Raw genomic sequence first — 17,903 nt, 5'->3', positions numbered from 1 at the left:
GAGGAAAAGCATTTGACAAAATTAAATGTTCAGCCATGATGAAACCTCTCAGCAAACTAGAAATGAAAGGTAACCTTCTCAACCTGATAAAGGACAGGCACAAAAAAAAAAAAATCTACAGTTAATATTTTACTTTATAGTGAAAGATAAATGTTTTACCCCTAAAATCAGCCACAAGAAAAGATGCCTGCTCTCATCACACCTATTCAACTGGTACTGGATATTTTAGACAGTAGAAAAAGAAAAAGCCATAAAGAATGGAAGAAAAAGGTAAACTGTCTTTATTTGTAAATAATAGCCTCCTGAGGAACCTACCAAAAACATTTCTAGAATTATAAGTGAATTGAGCAGGGTTATAGGACACAAGATAAATATATAAAAATAAATTATGTTTTTGTATACAGCAAGTATAATTAGAAATTTAAAAAAATTAATATAATTTACAAAAGTATCTAACATAAAATACCTAAGCATAAATTTAACTACATGTACTCTGAAAACTACAAAATATTGCTACAGGAAACTGAAGATGATCTAAATCAAGGGTTGACAAACTATGGCCTGCAGCTTTTAGCCAGTTTTGTTTTTTAGAATACAGCCACGCCCATTTGTTTATTTGGGTATGGCTGCTTTTGCAGTTGAGAAATTGCATCAGAGACCATATTATTTAGGAAAGCTTACAATATTTACTACATTGCCATTTACAGAAAATGTTTCTCAACACTTCATTTGAATGTTTGGAGAGATACTATATTTATGAATTGGAAGATTCAACGTTAAGATGTCTCCCCTCCACAAGCATATCTATATATTCAATACAGCTCCAGCAGGCTTTCCAGCAGGTACAACTTGATGAGTTGCTTCTAAACTTGATATGCAAATACAGAGGACCTAAAAGAGGAGAGACTTTTGAAATAGAACAATATTGGAGGATCTATACGTACCACCAGGAATCAAGACTTAATATGAAGCTATAAAAGGCCAGAGCAATATGGTAATGGCATAAAACTGCACACAAAAATCAATGGAACAGAATAAAGAGTTCAGAAAAAATCCAGATACGTGGCCAACTGCTTTTGGCAACAGTGCCAAGAGAGTGAAAAGATAATCTTTTCAACAAATGATAAAGGAACAACTGGATTTTTTAGTTGAAAAAAATATTTTCAATTCCCAAAATCGTATTGCTCATAAAAATTAACAGAAATGTTTCAGCATATATATAAAAGCTAAAAATCTAAACCTTCTAGAAGAAAGCATAGGAGAACATCTTTGCAGTCTTGAGGTAGGTAATGATTTCTTGGATAGAACACAAAAAAGTATTAATTATGAAAGGAAAAAAATGATATAATTGGGTTTCATCAACATATAAACTGTTTTTCTCTCTTTAAGGTCAAAAATGACTACCCACATACTAAAAGTTCCAGACAATCCTGCAATTGAAAATTCCATTTTATATCGTTTGACTTATTTCTCAAATTTATTGGTCTAAGAACCATTTTGCAATAGAACATCAATTACTCCCTTACAGAACTCGAATGCCAGAAAACACACATGCTAAGTGCTATTGAAGGCACATTACTTTCTTCTGGAATAAACTCCATTATCAATGTTAATTGACAGAATAGAGCCAAATAATTAACATTGATAATCGTACTTTGTTCTTTCTCTAGTTATATGTCTTTTGGCATATTACTTATTGAGCCCCAGTTTTGCCATATGTAAATTGGACATATAAGTCAGACCTTTTTGAGTTTAGTTTTAGGTTTAAGATGATGCATACTCGTATTAAGCCACAAGGGTATACCTGCCATAGGGTAGGCAGTGAGCAATAAAATTACAATGCAGAAAGAAGTCAAAATTAACTCACAGAAGTGACCATAATGATATTTCTTTGAATTTAAAGAATTAACAATAAAATTATAGTTTAATAAAATTTTAATATCTGATTTTTGGAAAGTTATATTCAAACAGTGAAAATAGAGGAAGAGTTGGAAATCGTTATACATGGCATTTGAAGGTACTTTTCATCCATACATGAAGAAACTAATTATGAGTATGTGAATTGTGTAAGAAGACTTGCTGCTTCGTTTGCTTGTCTTAGTCCCAAAATACAGACCTTCCCTTTAAAATCTACCATTGTTTGCATTTATACATAAGGTTAGTTTGGGAAATCTAAGATTTGTGGATTAAAAATAGGCTTTGACAGGCCTGTAACTAATGTTATCAAATCATCCTTTTCATTAGCATTTATTGATTGCTAACTCTGCAATCAGAATTCATTATGTGCCACAGATTACATAGATGTAGAACAGTATAAATTATAGTCCCTCCTTTCCAAAGGGAAAATATATGACATAGTTGCCATCATTAAGAAGCTTACAATGTGTTGTGGTTGATTTTTATAGGTTAATATAACTGCAAATAGTGGCTTGCAGATAACCCTATACAAAAAACTTTGTTACAATTTTCTATCATAATTGCTTTCAGGTAATATCACAGTATCATCTTAATTGGCTAGCTTGTTTTCTATGATTGTTTAATGGGAATTTTCATGCCAGATGTATGCTAATTCTTGTGTACTCAAAAACTGAGAGAACAGGAATCCTGGAATTAAAGGCTCAAACACTACGATATATTTAAGCAAGTACCATTCGTGACACAAAACTTATCTCACAGATGTCGATCCACCGAGATAGGGAACATACTATTTTGTGATGTCAGTATCACATGATTGGAAAATACAAAACTGAAATACTCTAATGTCTAGTTTAAATCTATCTGGCTTTAGTGGGCACTTTATTCATTTGGAAACTGAAGATTCAAGATAAATTTGTCCAGGATCACGAGAAATTAAGTGGTGAATCCAACATTTGAACCCTTCTCTATTAGCAAAGCCTCCTCTTCCCTACTATTTTGCGAGCTCACTGAGGATTGGCCCATATGTGATTAACAGCTGTTATATTACTCACTGCCTACCCTATGGCAGGTATACTTGTGGCTTAATACGAGTATGCATCATCTTAAACCTAAAACTAAACTCAAAAAGGTCTGACTTATATGTCCAATTTACATATGGCAAAACGGGGCTCAATAAGTAATATGCCAAAAGACATATAGCTAGAGAAAGAACCAAGTGCCATTTTCATAATTCCACTTGTGTTTTAATAAAACACACACAGATTTACATATACTTTCTTGGAGCCTGAACCAATAAACAACCATAAGACAAAAAGAAAAAAAAAAGCCAATTAAAATGACCTTGTGATATTACTTCAAAGTAATTGTGAAATGAATATATTTTTTTCTTCTGGAAAAATGTAAAGCATTCAGCTTTATAATTGAGCCATCTGATTTTTTGTGTGTAGTCAGAATTTAATAGTCTTTAATATGTGGAGAAAAAAATTACATCTGCACCTAAATTTTCAATGAAAAATGCCTCCAAATAAGCAGTAAAACAGATTTTACTGGGTAGCTTCTTAACATAGAGAGAAATAGATGATAAATTGCTATTTTGACTTGCAAAGGAAAAGGAAAGATCAAACACCAACTTTACATACTTGATGGCAGTCACGCTGAACCCTAAGGTTGCCTACAAAATCAAATATAACTCCTGAGGCCGTTACTTAAAATGCTTTACATTAGCTGATCCACTGAGTTCCAGCTCTCTTTATTAACTTGTATAATTATACAAGCACATCATTTTGCTGCCTCCTACTCCTGTCTCTTCAAATGTGCCACTCTAGCTCTTTTTTTGACTAAGATTTGACACAGTAAGCCATACCTTCTTTCAAAGGTCATCTTGAGATTACTCCTTCAAGGAGAGTTTCCATGTTAACTTCACGTCCTTTTTTTAGATTCATTCCTTTGTCCTTATTTGTGTATTGACATGTGCTTGTTCTCAATCTATTTTTGGTGTGTATCTGTTTCCCCACTGAGAGCATGGTACAGGCTTGGCAATGATTAACCTCTCAGAAACCAGACGAATAAACGGCTTAGAGCTGGGACAGATTGAAGAGAAAACAGGGTGCTTGTGTGTTTGTTTGTTTGTTTAATAATCCCTTCCTGTGGTGCTAGTTTTAGGATTAGAGTTGAGTACCTGGCACACAGTGGGCAATAAAATATACTAGGAATATGGGGTTTTGGAGAAAGAGACAGAGACCAGGGTGCAAATACTGAATTCACAGTAATTTAATCATTTAATTCCTGTGTGATCCTGGAGAAGTCCATTTTGAGCCACAGGTTCTACATCAAAATGTTGACAAGCATACCATACTTTCCAAGTATTGTAAGAATTAATTTAAAGTAATATACAAGCTAAAGTTTTCATTGGTGTGAACAGGTTGAGATCAGGTTGTTACCAGCAAAGGCTAGCTATCTGGTTGTCAGGAGGCCTCACCATATTGAATTGAGCAAATTTAATATGGTTCAGGTTTCTGTTATCTGATTTGAGTGTTTAATAGTATTAGGATTGTATAATATCATGTGTCCGGCTTCTCAATAGCCCAATCACAGAACTATGTTCTTTTGTTAAGAGTCGCTTTTCCCTGGAGAGTGCATGAAGGGGCATCACCACCTTGCTTCTTGATTTTATTGGGAATTATGTTATTCTAGCATTTTCACTTGAAATGCAATTTTGGATATTGATTAGAAAATATTCTTTATCCTATGAAAGAAGTAAGTATATTCTCATTTGATGTCATTTTATTAAAGAGGAGTTGTAAGATTATTAAATGCCTTTGGGTACAACTCAGATTACCGTCTAATTGAACTTCTTTGGTTTATATAAATATGTTACAATATACTTTCTCCTTTGACATATTTAAATCAAACATTATATGAATTCTAAGTTTAAACTATGAATGTGGTTTTTATTTTGCAATTCAATTATTGAATTCAATAGTTGTTGATTTGATTTTAGGGATCTGCATTCACACTCATAGATTATATATAGTGGTGTCTTTATTTGCTCCTGTGATCTATATTATATATATATATATATATATATATATATATATATATATAAAATTATATGTATAATATATATTAATGTCATATATATGAGTATAATATATGTATGTTATATTTATATATTATACTTATATATATTATATTTATAGTTATTATATGTATATTATATATATATAACATATACATAATATTTCCATTATTTGGAGTACAAAGTTTTAATATTGTTTTTTTCCTCACTGATATTTTGTCTATTATGAATACAAAATGACTCTTATCTAAAGTAAATTAACTTGTATTTTAACTTTGTTGGAAAAGACAAACAGTTCAAACATTTGAATCAGAAAAACCTGGGTTCAAATTCCAACTATATGATCTTTAGCAAGCCACTTCTTCGAGGCTTAATCTCCTCTTCTGTAATGGGGAAATAATGCGGGCCTCAGCCAATAGTATACTAAACTAGTAAGTGACTAATCCTGCGTATATCAGCTTAGGGCCTATAAACAAGAGGTGTTCAGTAAATAAGTTGTGAAATGTTTCTACTGTCTGCTTCTTTCCTCAGCACTATCTACACTTGGAAAATTGTATCTACTAATAGTTTTGTTTTTCATGTTTATTGTCCTTTTTCATCTCCTTCACCTGGTTATTTTGTTCCTTATTCTAAGAGAACTCTGAAATGTTCCTTCAGTGCACAGATGTAATGTTCTGCATCAGGTTTTAGAAGGGTATACAAAAAATTTAGAAGGATATACAAAAGTTTAGGATTTCACAAAGGAAGTTGGACACCGATACTGGATTCCAGGGAGGGTCTACAAAGACAGACTACTCAATGTTGAGACTTTATCTGATGATATTTTTTTGTCCACCTCTTAACTCTTGGCCAGGTCCTTCCTTTCAGTTCTGTCTTCTCCTCTCCCCACCCCCAATCAAATTAAGTTTCTACAAGAAAGAATAAAAATATTCTGCAAAGGTACACGGTAATCTTTCTGTGCCAGTGGCTCATGTGGGTCACTCTTTTTGCTTCTGTTTTCTCCCATCGTGTTGGTGGGAGACAGAGAGGGAAAAATCTCTCTTTAGAGTACCACTGAGAGAACAGAGGTAGAGAAATATGCCCAGAAAACATGTAAATTTTTCAAGATTTTGGAGAGAGGTTCTTAGATTCCTTTTGGGGTGAGTAGGTAGTTTTCTTTTTCTTGGATCTCATGCCAATGATTTTATGCCAAGAATATTAGTTCATTCTGATCCATTACTATTATTTTCCAGTTTCCTATGCTTAAGTGTGCAGATTCGTTTCACTCAGTCCTACAGAGCCGAGCGCCTTCTGCCTGCTGTATCTGAGGTGATCATGTCATTACAGCTATACCATCCCTGCCCTGCCAGAGGCACAGGCTCGCTACAACGCTCGCTCTGTTCCAATACCTGACTGTTACCCTTTACTATTCCATGAAGTCAGGGTTCATAGGAACAATACTGCTCAATAAATATCACGGGCTTGAGGCTTGTGGTAAACTGTGATGTCTCACAGATGCAAAGATAGTTAAATGTGATATGAACTGTACTCTCTCTTTCAGTGAGATCTGAAGCTCATCTAGAAGTTACAATTTCACTCAAGAACTTTTAAAAAGTAACTATTTACATCAACTCTTCAATCAAGCACAGCTAACCCAAGCACAGGTATCACAAGTGATTTGCAAACTGGTAAGAATGAGAAAAGCCAGTATAACAAGTTTTTCCTTTTACCCTTGAGTATGCAGCTGTAATTTTGGTGTACGGTGATTTTTTTGCCCCCGCCACACACCCCTTCCTCCTTTTCTTCCTCCTTCCCTCCCCAAGTTTTGCTCTGCATTCAGAAAGAAAATGAGAAATGCCACAGTTTTCAAGATCTACTTTGCTCATATTGAGAAAACGTTTGACAGGAACAGGGTGGAAAACTTCAGAAACTGGCAATAAGCTGAAATGGGGGGAAAAAAGATTCAGGAGATTCTACCTTTTACCCTTTATATTGATGAATAGAATGCTGTATTACATATAAATTTTTATTAAATAAAAGTTCATGTATAAATCATGTAATTAATTTGATTATATGGGTTTTAAAAAGTATTCAAAAAAACAACTTACCAACACTGTTAATAATTTCCTAGGACTGTGCCATCTTAATTTTCCAGATAATTTGGAAAACAGAATTTTTGAGGGGATTATACTTTCATGAAATAAATAAAAATGAATGCATACTTATTTTTTAAGAGTCAGTATGCTTTTAAACAAGATAGAATGTCCTCAGAAAATGATTCACATTTATTTAAATTGGCTCAGAAATCTCTATTTTTCACTCTCAATCTCCTAATTTAATTTAGTGATATTCTTGACATTATGGCTACTTGAATTGTTTATGAAAAACTCAATATCTTAAAAAAATTTTCTTCAGGCTCAACTAATGGTTAAAATTCTCGTTTTAACAGTTAACAGTAATTGAGGACCTTCTAATGTACTAGGTATTTGACTGAGAGCTTTATGTTATGTCATTTACTCATCACAGTGCTGCAGTGAGGTATATATAACATTATCTTCATTTTACACTTGAAGAAACCGAGACTTAAAGAATTTCAATGACTCGCTGGGCCCCAGATATTAAGTAGTGGATGCAAGATACAAATCCATAGGAGCCCAGCTTCAAATCTTTTACTCCTCTATGTGCTGCCTTTCAGTATTTTTCATTATGAAGAGTGCAAGATTCAGAACGTAATGCAGTCCTTAAATCTGCTTGCTGTAAAGACAGCATGTCTTCTTATGCGAGAATCTTCTCTCGACATATATGTTAGAGTTCCCAAAGCCCCGCAAACCAGGAGACCCTGTGGTTCCTACGTCGTGGACTGGCTAACTGCAGTAAAGTCATTGGGGTGGATGGAGAATGTTTAGATTTTGCAGTGTAAACACATTAACTTCTGATACCTGTCAGACACTGTTTGAATTACTAGCTCAAGGCAGTTCAGTTTTGATTTGAGATTGTTAAATTCCTTTGAGGGACATTGTACCTTCTGAAACTGTTGAGTTTCCTAGGTTGAGGTGATGAGAAGAAAGTGGCACACTGCAGGGTCATCAGTGTGAAACAGATGAGGGTGGCAGTACCCAGTCTGTTTCAGGGTCTGAGAAGTTGGGCAGTGCCTAATGAGTGCACACATCCCATTAATGACTGTGTGTGCTTAAGAACGGAAATTTAAAACATGATTTCGAATGATCTGGATTACTTTTTTCCAATGGATACTAAGTTTTGAGGGTAGTTTTTGGACCTAACAACTTCCAAAAGGAACTGCAAGGTAATTCTTCTGGTCTAGGGATGCCTTGCTTTCACCCATATTTTCTATATTCAAAATAAGTCTATATACTCTCCCATCCATTTCATCCTGATCATTACTCAGGAAGCGACTGAGAGGGGACAGTTATATCTAGTGACCTAACTACCTACTAAGGTTTGTGGACAAGTAGAAGATATGAGAGAGTCAAAAATCTTTTTGAGATATTTTTGAGGAGCTATTCCAACACTCCAAAACACCAGGTGTCTGTGGATGGTGGGAAGTGTGGAAAGTCCATTGAATACAGTGACCATTACCAACTGTTGAGTGGCCTGTATGATAAAAGGTGCATTATATTCCAAAAACAAATGGTCCAGAAAGTCAAAAACATGATATAGATTATTTTCAAGGGATACAATAATATGGCTCAAGTTGTGTGATCGGGCTGGAAAAATAACAGTGCACCCTAAAAGCACGTCAACAGCAGGGAGGCCCTACAGACAGCTCTGAAAGATTCAGAGGTCTAACAAATATAATCAGTCTTTTAGGAACAGCAGGGGCAATGCCCTGTGTGACACAGTCTCCCCCACTGCAAGACTCATGGGTCAACTTTTGGTAGAAGTCACAAGTCTGGTAGTGGTACCCTCTGAATCAAAAACCAAGAGTCCTTTACATTGTGCCAAGTCTCTGAGGTTGAATGTGTTGCTGTGTCTGGTGCGTGCAATGGTGAATCAAGCAGCAATGGTGGCATCTGGGTGGAGAAGCCTCCATTAGTACCTTGATTCCATGCAGTCTCATCAGAAAACAAGCCCTTATCTACATGTTGACTCAGACACTATCATCATTAATTGTGATTTTATTTCTAAAGCACAGGGCCTCAAAGAGAGCTATCTTTAACCTGCCAGTCTGTAGTTTTGCAAGTACCAGACCAACTAGCCAGGCCATTGACAAAAGTCAAGAGTGAATAAAAGTATAACAGGGTTCGCTGAAGGAAGTACTGGACAGCCATGAGAAAATGCCATGAGAAATGCCTGAGCCCTGCAACTGAGAAAAGTAACCCTGTCCATTTTTGATCCTGCATAGCTATAAATGAGCCTGAACTGTAGCTGCAATCCAGTAGACACCATCAGGTTTCAACTTGGCCAAGTTATAAGTGAACTAGGCCTAGGCATTTAGGGGAATCTTTTTATCAAGAAAATAAATTTGCTTTGCTTCAAGCAGCAGATAAAGTTTCTCCCAATGAGAGAGCTGCAACTTTGTCTTGCAATGTCAAGAAGCCCCTGGAACCAGGCCAGTTGCATTCTTGAATATATCATTTCCATTTGACAAGTCAGGCTTTATGTACTCTTCCCGCCTTTCAGTTATGGAGTCTGTCTGAGTTGAACCTCCTCAAAATGGAAACAGCAGGCCAGAGAGACACAAGGGAGTCCATTTTTAAAAAGATTTGTAAAATAATCTAATAGACAGACGTGATTGAGACGTGGTGAATCCAAAACCCAGGTGCATTGCCCAGTAGGAGCTGCCTCCCTTTGCCAGTCTTCAGTTGGCAAAATCATCAGTCATAGAGACTTATAGCTCATTGGAGCCCTCGCTACAGGAGGCTTCCCTTTAAATTTTACTGATTTTCTTGTTCTACTCTCTTGTATATTTTCATTTCCCCTTGGCCTAGATTCAACGTTATGAAGACATACTTTCAAAAATATTTTTTTTAGGTAGTAAAAGTTCTTTGCCTACTCCCTTTTTTCAATATCATTTTGACTATTTGTATAACTTAAGATTTATAATTATTTTCCCTGGAGAATTTTAACATGTTACTGAAGACTAAAAAGCATAAATGTTAAATCACAAATCCAAAGAAAGTACTTGTGCTAGGGTACTTTTCTAAGAGCTACAGTACTTTTCTAAGAGAGTACAAATAAGTATTCAACTGTCGTGCCATTTTTACCATCTTTACATTATTTAACAAAATAACATTTGTCAGTAAGCATTTATTGAAATCTTTCAATGTGCAAGAACTGTTGCACAGCACTCTAGATTCCAAGACGAACAGATAATTCTTGCCCTTGATTTGTTTGGAAGTAAACAGATGATTACAACATACAGTCAAGGTGTTTTGGTACAGATAAATTCAGGATGCTCATAATTAAAAGATATATCAAAGCTAGACAGGCCCAACTTTCTAGGGAGGTGGCTCCTTGGCAGAGTCTTGACATAAATAATACTCAGTTTAAGAAAAGAAAAGATGGGAATGTTTGTCCTAAGAAATGAGTGCTGTAGATTCAAAGACACAGAAGCTAAGGGGAACCCAGCAGTTTCTGGGGACTGCGAGCACAGCATTTCATGTGGTATACGCGTGTGCTGTGGAGCACAGAATGAAAAGTAATTTCAAACTCAGGCTGCCCTCGGAGGCTCACCTTTGGAAGATGGTCAAATCATTCATATATATGTATGTGTATTCATATATATCAACTTACGAAGGCATGTCCTGCCAGAAGTAATTCAAAGAAATTATTTTGAAATACTGAAGTACCTAAAATTAATAACATCAAGACATAGTTGTGAGCCAAATTTAGCAACAGGCTACGGAGCTGCAGTTCCTAATTCAGACAGTATGTACTGTAAAAGGTTGCATCACAGTCTTGTGATTCAACCATACGACCATGGGAAGATAACTAAACTTCTCTGACACTTAGTGTTCTCATCTAGAGTTGCTTCCAGCTATAAAATTCTATTCTAAGGATGAAGCTATAAAAATACTAAACACAGAAACCTGAAGGTACATTATGTTGTTGAGATGACTGGCAACAACCAGCAACAAAAAGCATGAAGATCAAAACTCAAAGCACCTTCACCTCATTTCCTGCAATATTTTGATGGCACTCATTTTATTTTACCTAATATTTTTGCTCCACAGTCTCTTGTACTAGAATAGAAGCCTCATAAGGCCAGACACTGATTTTTTTTTTCCATCTTATGCTCCACAGCATTTCATCAATGTCTCACAAATAGTAGGCAATCAGAAATAACGATCAAAGAGAATTTTAAAAAAGAAAAACATTTAATTTTTGAAGACAAAATTGTATCTTTAACTACATATTCTTAGGAAAATAAAGCTTTAGAAAGCAATCTTTTAATTAAAAAATCTAAACCATAAAAACAAAAAAAAGTAACAAGCAAACGAGAAACAAGGAAGACCAAAAATTGGTTGGTTTTCCTCATGTGACACTAGGTCAAACATCTAGAATTGGCAAGAAACTATTTTCCTTTCAGATAAGAGATGCTGACATTTTCTGTCCTGTGGTTACAATGCACCACCATACTTTGTCTAAATTATGTTATCTTTTGCTAATGAAACAGTCCTGTTTTTTAGCAGGAGTATAATCCTGTGGCCTAAGACACAGCTATTTCCTGAGTACTGTTAGTATAGCTTTCTCCGTGTTCCCACAATGCTTTGCTAATGCCAGTATTACAGGACTACTTATGTAAAATTGTAATCAGCTCTTTACACATCTGTCTCTGCTCTGAGACTAGGAACTTCTCGTGGGCACAAATATTATCTTATTCATTTTCATAGCTAAAATTGAAACACAGCATTTAGCATACAAGGTCTGACAATTAAGCTCGCAAACTCATCCTACAAAAAGTGCTACATACCTCATTGCTGAATATCACTATTGTCACCTTCGAAGTACTCCCCTTGGGAAAATATGCACCAACACCAGCACCTAGTCCACCCTTTAAAGCAATTTGGAACTTTTTTCCTTGAATGGCCATCAGTGCTGTCGTCGTATTACCCTTGATGTCCTGAATGTCATCAAAATGTCTTCCTTTCAATATTTCCTTTATCTTTGGGTAAAGAAAGAAGTCATTGGAGGCCAGATCAGGTGAGTAGGGAGGGTGTTCCAATACAGTTATTTGTTTACTGGCTAAAAACTCCCTCACACACAGTGCCGTGTGAGCTGGTGCATTATCGTGATGCAAGAGCCATGAATTGTTGGCAAAAAGTTCATGTCGTCTAACTTTTTCACTCAGCCTTTTCAGCACTTCCAAATAGTAAACTTGGTTAACGGTTTGTCCAATTGGTACAAATTCATAATGAATAATCTCTCTGATATCAAAAAATGTTAGCAACATCATTTCAACAAGTTCGCAAACATAATTGTCAGACCTCGTATAGTAGTTGTTGCAATCATTAGTAAATAAAAAATACGTGTGAAATTTTTGTCAAATATCCATAAATAGCCAAAGTAACCAATGAATCACTAAAGTATTAGTAAAAACATATTGTACACACATTAAAAAGGCAGTTTTTGATGTGTGCACTCAAACCAAAACATGGAATGAGGCTCAGGGACATATTGTGATAAAACAGCTTATTATAGTGAGAAGGCAGAGACTTTTTATTTTTTACAGTGATTGGTTGTATTTTTTCGGTGGTTACCTCACATTAACCTGGGAAGTAGTTCAAGTTTTGCTTATTGTTTTCAGAGGCATAAGCAAGAAATAACCCAGTTCAAGTTACTCTTGCAAAGTAGCCTAAATTAAGCTTTGCTTGTATAACTAAGCTATTTTTATCTGATCAGAGGATTTTCTGAGCTGGTCTCCATTTTTTTTAAATTAAAATTTATTGTGGTGACAATAGTTAATAAAATAACATAGGTCTCCATTTGCTTTTGATTTTAACATTTTCATATTAGGTTAAATGGTAAACAGTGTTGTTCTGCGGGTCCCAACCTTTCTGTGAGGCAAAAAGGCTGATAGCAGCTAGAACAATGAAGTCATTTCTCAACTTTGACTGGTAAATAGGATTTTTGAGACCCAAGCAAGCCTTTAAAGAAGACTATGGTCAGACCACAAAAAGCCATTTTAAATTCCCCCAATTCTTATCACATGGCCAAGCTGAAGACCACAGCCTATAACTATGAGGCAAAGTGGAAAACTGCAGTCCCAGACAACATCTACCTACAGCAGAAAGAGACCTGGAGGAATGCTGCACTCAGTCTTTTCCAAATCCCTGACCCCCGAAGGCCCAGAGCAAAATAAAATGGTTGGTGTTGTTTTTTTTCCCCCACTGGTAAGTTTTGGGGTAATTTATCATGACTTAAAAGTAACTGTACTTAATCATGACTTAAAAAATGCACAGTTGGAATTAATTAGCTAATGTTTTATTTAGGAGTTTTCCAACTATGTTTGTTAGTGAAATGAAAGAATGCTTTTCTGTTCTTGATTTGTCCTAATCTTGAAGTATTTACTGGATATTTTCTTCTTATTTGAAAACTCTAGTTTTCAACAAAGTGTTTATGTAGCAAGACCCCCGCATGTGTTTTTATCACTGTGTAACAACTTACTGTAAAGTAAGCAGCTTAAAACAATACAAAGTTATTATCTCAGAGTTTCAGTGGGTTAGGGCTCTGCACCAAGACCTAGGTCCTCTGCTTAGGGTCTCCCATGGCTGAACACAAGGTGTTGGCTGGGCTGAGTTCTGGTCTGGAGACTATGAGGAGAAATCCACTTCCAGGTTGTTGGCATAATCTAGTTCTTGCTGGCTGTTGTCCAAGGGGTCATTCTCAGCTCCTAGACATTACCTGCCGTTTCCTGCCATGTCACCCTCTCCAAAACTTGGTTGTCACTTCTTCAAGACCAGCAGGAGAATATCTCTGCTATTTCAAATCTCTGCCTCTCTGTGTTTCTGACCTCTAGATCTAATCTTAAAGGGCTCATGTGATTAGACAAAGATAATCTCTCTTTCTTCAAGTCAACTGTGCCATCCAACAGAACTTCATGACAGGAGTAAAATTCATCAGTCCAGGGGATTATGTGGGTGTGTATACCCAGGGCCAGGGATCTTGTGGGGGGGGGGGGCATTTAGAATGCTGCCCAACACAACTTCTAAGGCTATTCTGTCCTCACATTTGAAGGACAGTTTGGCTAGGTATAAAACTCTAGGTACAAAATTATTTTCATTTGCTATCTTTTTGTTTCCATTTTTTCTGAGAAATAACTGATAAACATCACTGTGTAAATTTGAGGCATACAGTACGATGGTTTGATGAAATGATCACCACAATAGATTCAGCTAATATGCATCTTCTCATATAGACACAATAAGAAGAATAAAAGAAAAACATTTCTCCTTGGGATGAGAAATGTTTTTACTCTCTTAACAACTTTCCTATATCTCCTATAGCAGTGTTAACTACAGACATTACGTTGTACATTACATCCCTAGTATGTATTTATCTTATAACTGGAAGTTTGTACTTTTGACCACCTTCCTCCAATTCCCACCAACTCCTTTATTCAATATTTTGAAAATATTATTCCATTATCTCTTTATTTCCAGTGCAACAGCTGATAAATTTGATGTATTTCTGATTGCTTGTTTGTGTTTTATCTATTCTCTTGAAGCCATCAGAATTATCTTTAATTTTCTTCAGTGTCATTCTACTGTGCATAGGTCTGGAGTTTTCCTTTCCTTTCCTGTTTGACATTTCTGTTTCTCTATGAACCTTTTCAATCAGAGTTTCTCATTTTAAATTTTATGAAGATTTTTGTTCTTCAGTTATTTTCTCATTTCCATTTTTTTTTCTGATTCTGGGATTCCTATTACTTCTATGTTTAGACTTCTAGTTCTATTATCCATATTTTTCAATTTTTTATTTATTATTACCTGATGCTTTCTAGGAAAATTCCTTGATGTGCTGCTCATACACTAATTTCTTTGCCAGCTGTTAGTCATCTGACACTTTACCCAATATATTGTGATTTTTGTTTCAACAATTTTATTTTTCATAGCTTGTATTTCCTATTTTTTCTATTTGTAAAGGCAATTTTGAATTGTTGTTTTATGTTATGAAGATCTTCCCTTATATCCTATGGCACATTATCAATGTTATTATGTCAGTCAATCTATTCCAATATTTCTTTTTCACACAGCATATTTTGTCCAGTTTGTTTCCTTCTTTTTAAAATAGTTGTACTTGTCAAGTATCTAGTTGTTTTAGCCTATGCTCTCACATTTTGTGTGTGTGTGTGTGTGTGAGAGAGAGAGAGAGAGAGAGAGAGAGAGAGAGAGAGAGAGAGACGGAGAGAGAGAGGGAGAGAGAGAGGGAGAGAGAGAGGGAGAGAGAGAGAGAGAGAGAGAGAGAGAGGGAGAGAGAGGGAGAGGGAGGGGGAGGGGGAGAGAGAGGGGTGAGAGAGAGAGAGAGAGAGAGGCAGAGAGAGGCAGAGAGAGAGAGAGAGAGAGAGAGAGGCAGAGAGAGGCAGAGAGAGAGAGAGGGAGGGAGAGAGAGAGAGAGAGAGAGAGGCAGAGAGAGGCAGAGAGAGAGAGAGGGAGAGAGAGAGAGAGAGAGGCAGAGAGAGGCAGAGAGAGAGAGAGATCGCGCGCAAGCGCATGATTCTCAGATCAGAGGGGAATCATACCACATGCAACAAAGAACTCAAACTCCTCTTGACCTCTCCCATTGGCTGCTGCCCCAGAAGGAAACACTCCTGGTCACAGAAGTTTTGTTTTTAAACCTCTAGGGAGAAGCAGTATGTGCAGAAAGCGTCCCCTTTGTTTTTAATCAACCATCTCATTTCTAGGTGCCCATAGAAGGCAGGTATAGAGGAGTAAACCCTTCACCTTAATTATGTCTGTGCCTGTTTAGACCCATATAAATGAAAAAGTCCTTTCTTTATTATGACTATTCTTTTCTTTATCCATATACAAACTTAAAATATAAAAACCCCTTTACTATGGTTAGTATTACCCCTCTAAAAGAAACTAACTTTGGTGAAAGCAAATACATTTATATCTATTAATAGTTATGGGAGTCATGCCTCTCCTCAAAATACCCCCAAATTGCTCATATTAGTAATTTTATTTACATCAAGTTGTTATTAATTCTCTTATTATCTCTGGGTGAGGCCAGTATATGATCGGATGCTCCTACCTACAAATGGAAAATACCCAGAGTATTTGTGAATATTAGAGGAGAAATGAAGGTCTAGTATCTGAAACACTGAAGAGCAATAAATCACAGCAATTATTGATAAATACATTTTGCATTTGCTCCCTTTATTGTTATTTTATATGCTCTCAGCTGACCTTCCCCTCTACCTTAAATGAACTCTCAATCTTCTTTTAATCCCTTAGCTGCTTTGGTGCAAATAGGCTAGGTATCCTGACTCTCTTCCTTAGAAAGTCAACATTCTCCAGATCTTTTGTCTTTATATAGGCAGCATTCCAGTCTCCAGCAGATCTGACCTTAGACATTGTATTATGGCTTCTTTGTCAGCTTTGAACTGTATTGAATAGAGCCTTTTGTCTCCAAATATCCAGCTTCCCCTTTGCCCCATATTAAAATCACTCTCCTATTACAATTTGAATATTGAGTTTAGGTCTTGAGCGTGTTTGGGATTTTAAGAATAACAGGGTATTGGGTTGCAGGGATTTCCAATAGCCTTTATTCTACAGATGAGGAAACTAAACCCCAGAAAAGTTAAGTGACTTTCTGAAGCTCATACATTTCAATTCCAATACCTTTACTTTTATAGATAAGGAAATGGAAATCCAGAGAGGTGAGATAGCTTAGGTCTTGTATCAAAATGTAAATAGCCTTGGAATAAACTATGAAATTAAGCAATAAAGTCCACTGCCTGAAGTAAAATCTGTACCTGAAGTTAGAAATAAATAGTAATGGGAATGCATTTTGTAAATACGAAACGGAGGCATTTTTATTTCTCCATTAAATCATGTTCAATGGCAGCCTTAAATTTCCAAAGCTGAGCTCTCAAGAAAAGAAGAGCAAAGGTACTTTCTAAAGCAAAGAGGCCAACAGTCAACTTTGAGATTCAAACCTAAATTTCTCAACTCTACCTAGCAAAAATTTAGTCATGCAAGTCAGATGTGGGGGGAAAAAAAAGAAGAAATTGCCTAAGTTATTTTATTTCACCCTTTTGTAACTAAAGAGGCCTGCTGGGTGGGCTTGACTATACAGTAGTGTGTAAGGGACGTCCCATACAGATAAGAGGAAGCGGTGGGAGCCAGCTTCTTAGGATCCTGGTGAATGGTACAAAATAAGAAAGTCAAACACCAAGGCTCTGGTTTGCCCTCACTCAACTCCACATGTGTCTGGGACTTAGCTGGGGGAAATTACATCATCTGACTATTACTTCATCTCTCCCGTATCTACATCCTTTTGCCATGTAGCTTTGCAGTGCCTGCCCTGCCCTTGATTTCGGTTTCAACCACTGACTTGCTTTGGCCAACAGACTGAGGCAAAAGTGGCAGGGAGCCACTTCCGAGCCTAAACTTCAAGAAATCTTTCTGTCTCTGCTTATCCTTTGCCTCTGTCATTGCCATGAGAACATGCCCAGGCCAGCCTGCTGGAAAATGAGAAACGCATGGAGCATGATTGAGTTGCCTCGCACCTGTGAAAGCAGCTAAGCTCAGTGAATACCCAGCTCACCCCCACACGTGTGAGTGAACCCAGCCAAGATCAGCAAGCTGACTACCTGATCCCCAGCTGACTTCAGACGTGTGAGCAATAGACATATAACTATGTATGCTTCTATGATTTCTTGGTGATTTGTTACACAGCTTTATTTTAGCCAAAGCTAACTGATACAGGGTTTTAAAACATTAAAATAGACATGACGGAGGTC

This window comes from Rhinolophus ferrumequinum, chromosome 18, assembly GCF_004115265.2.
Source record: "Rhinolophus ferrumequinum isolate MPI-CBG mRhiFer1 chromosome 18, mRhiFer1_v1.p, whole genome shotgun sequence".
NCBI classification, from domain to species: domain Eukaryota; kingdom Metazoa; phylum Chordata; class Mammalia; order Chiroptera; family Rhinolophidae; genus Rhinolophus; species Rhinolophus ferrumequinum.
Note: the sequence above shows the minus strand (reverse complement) of the source record.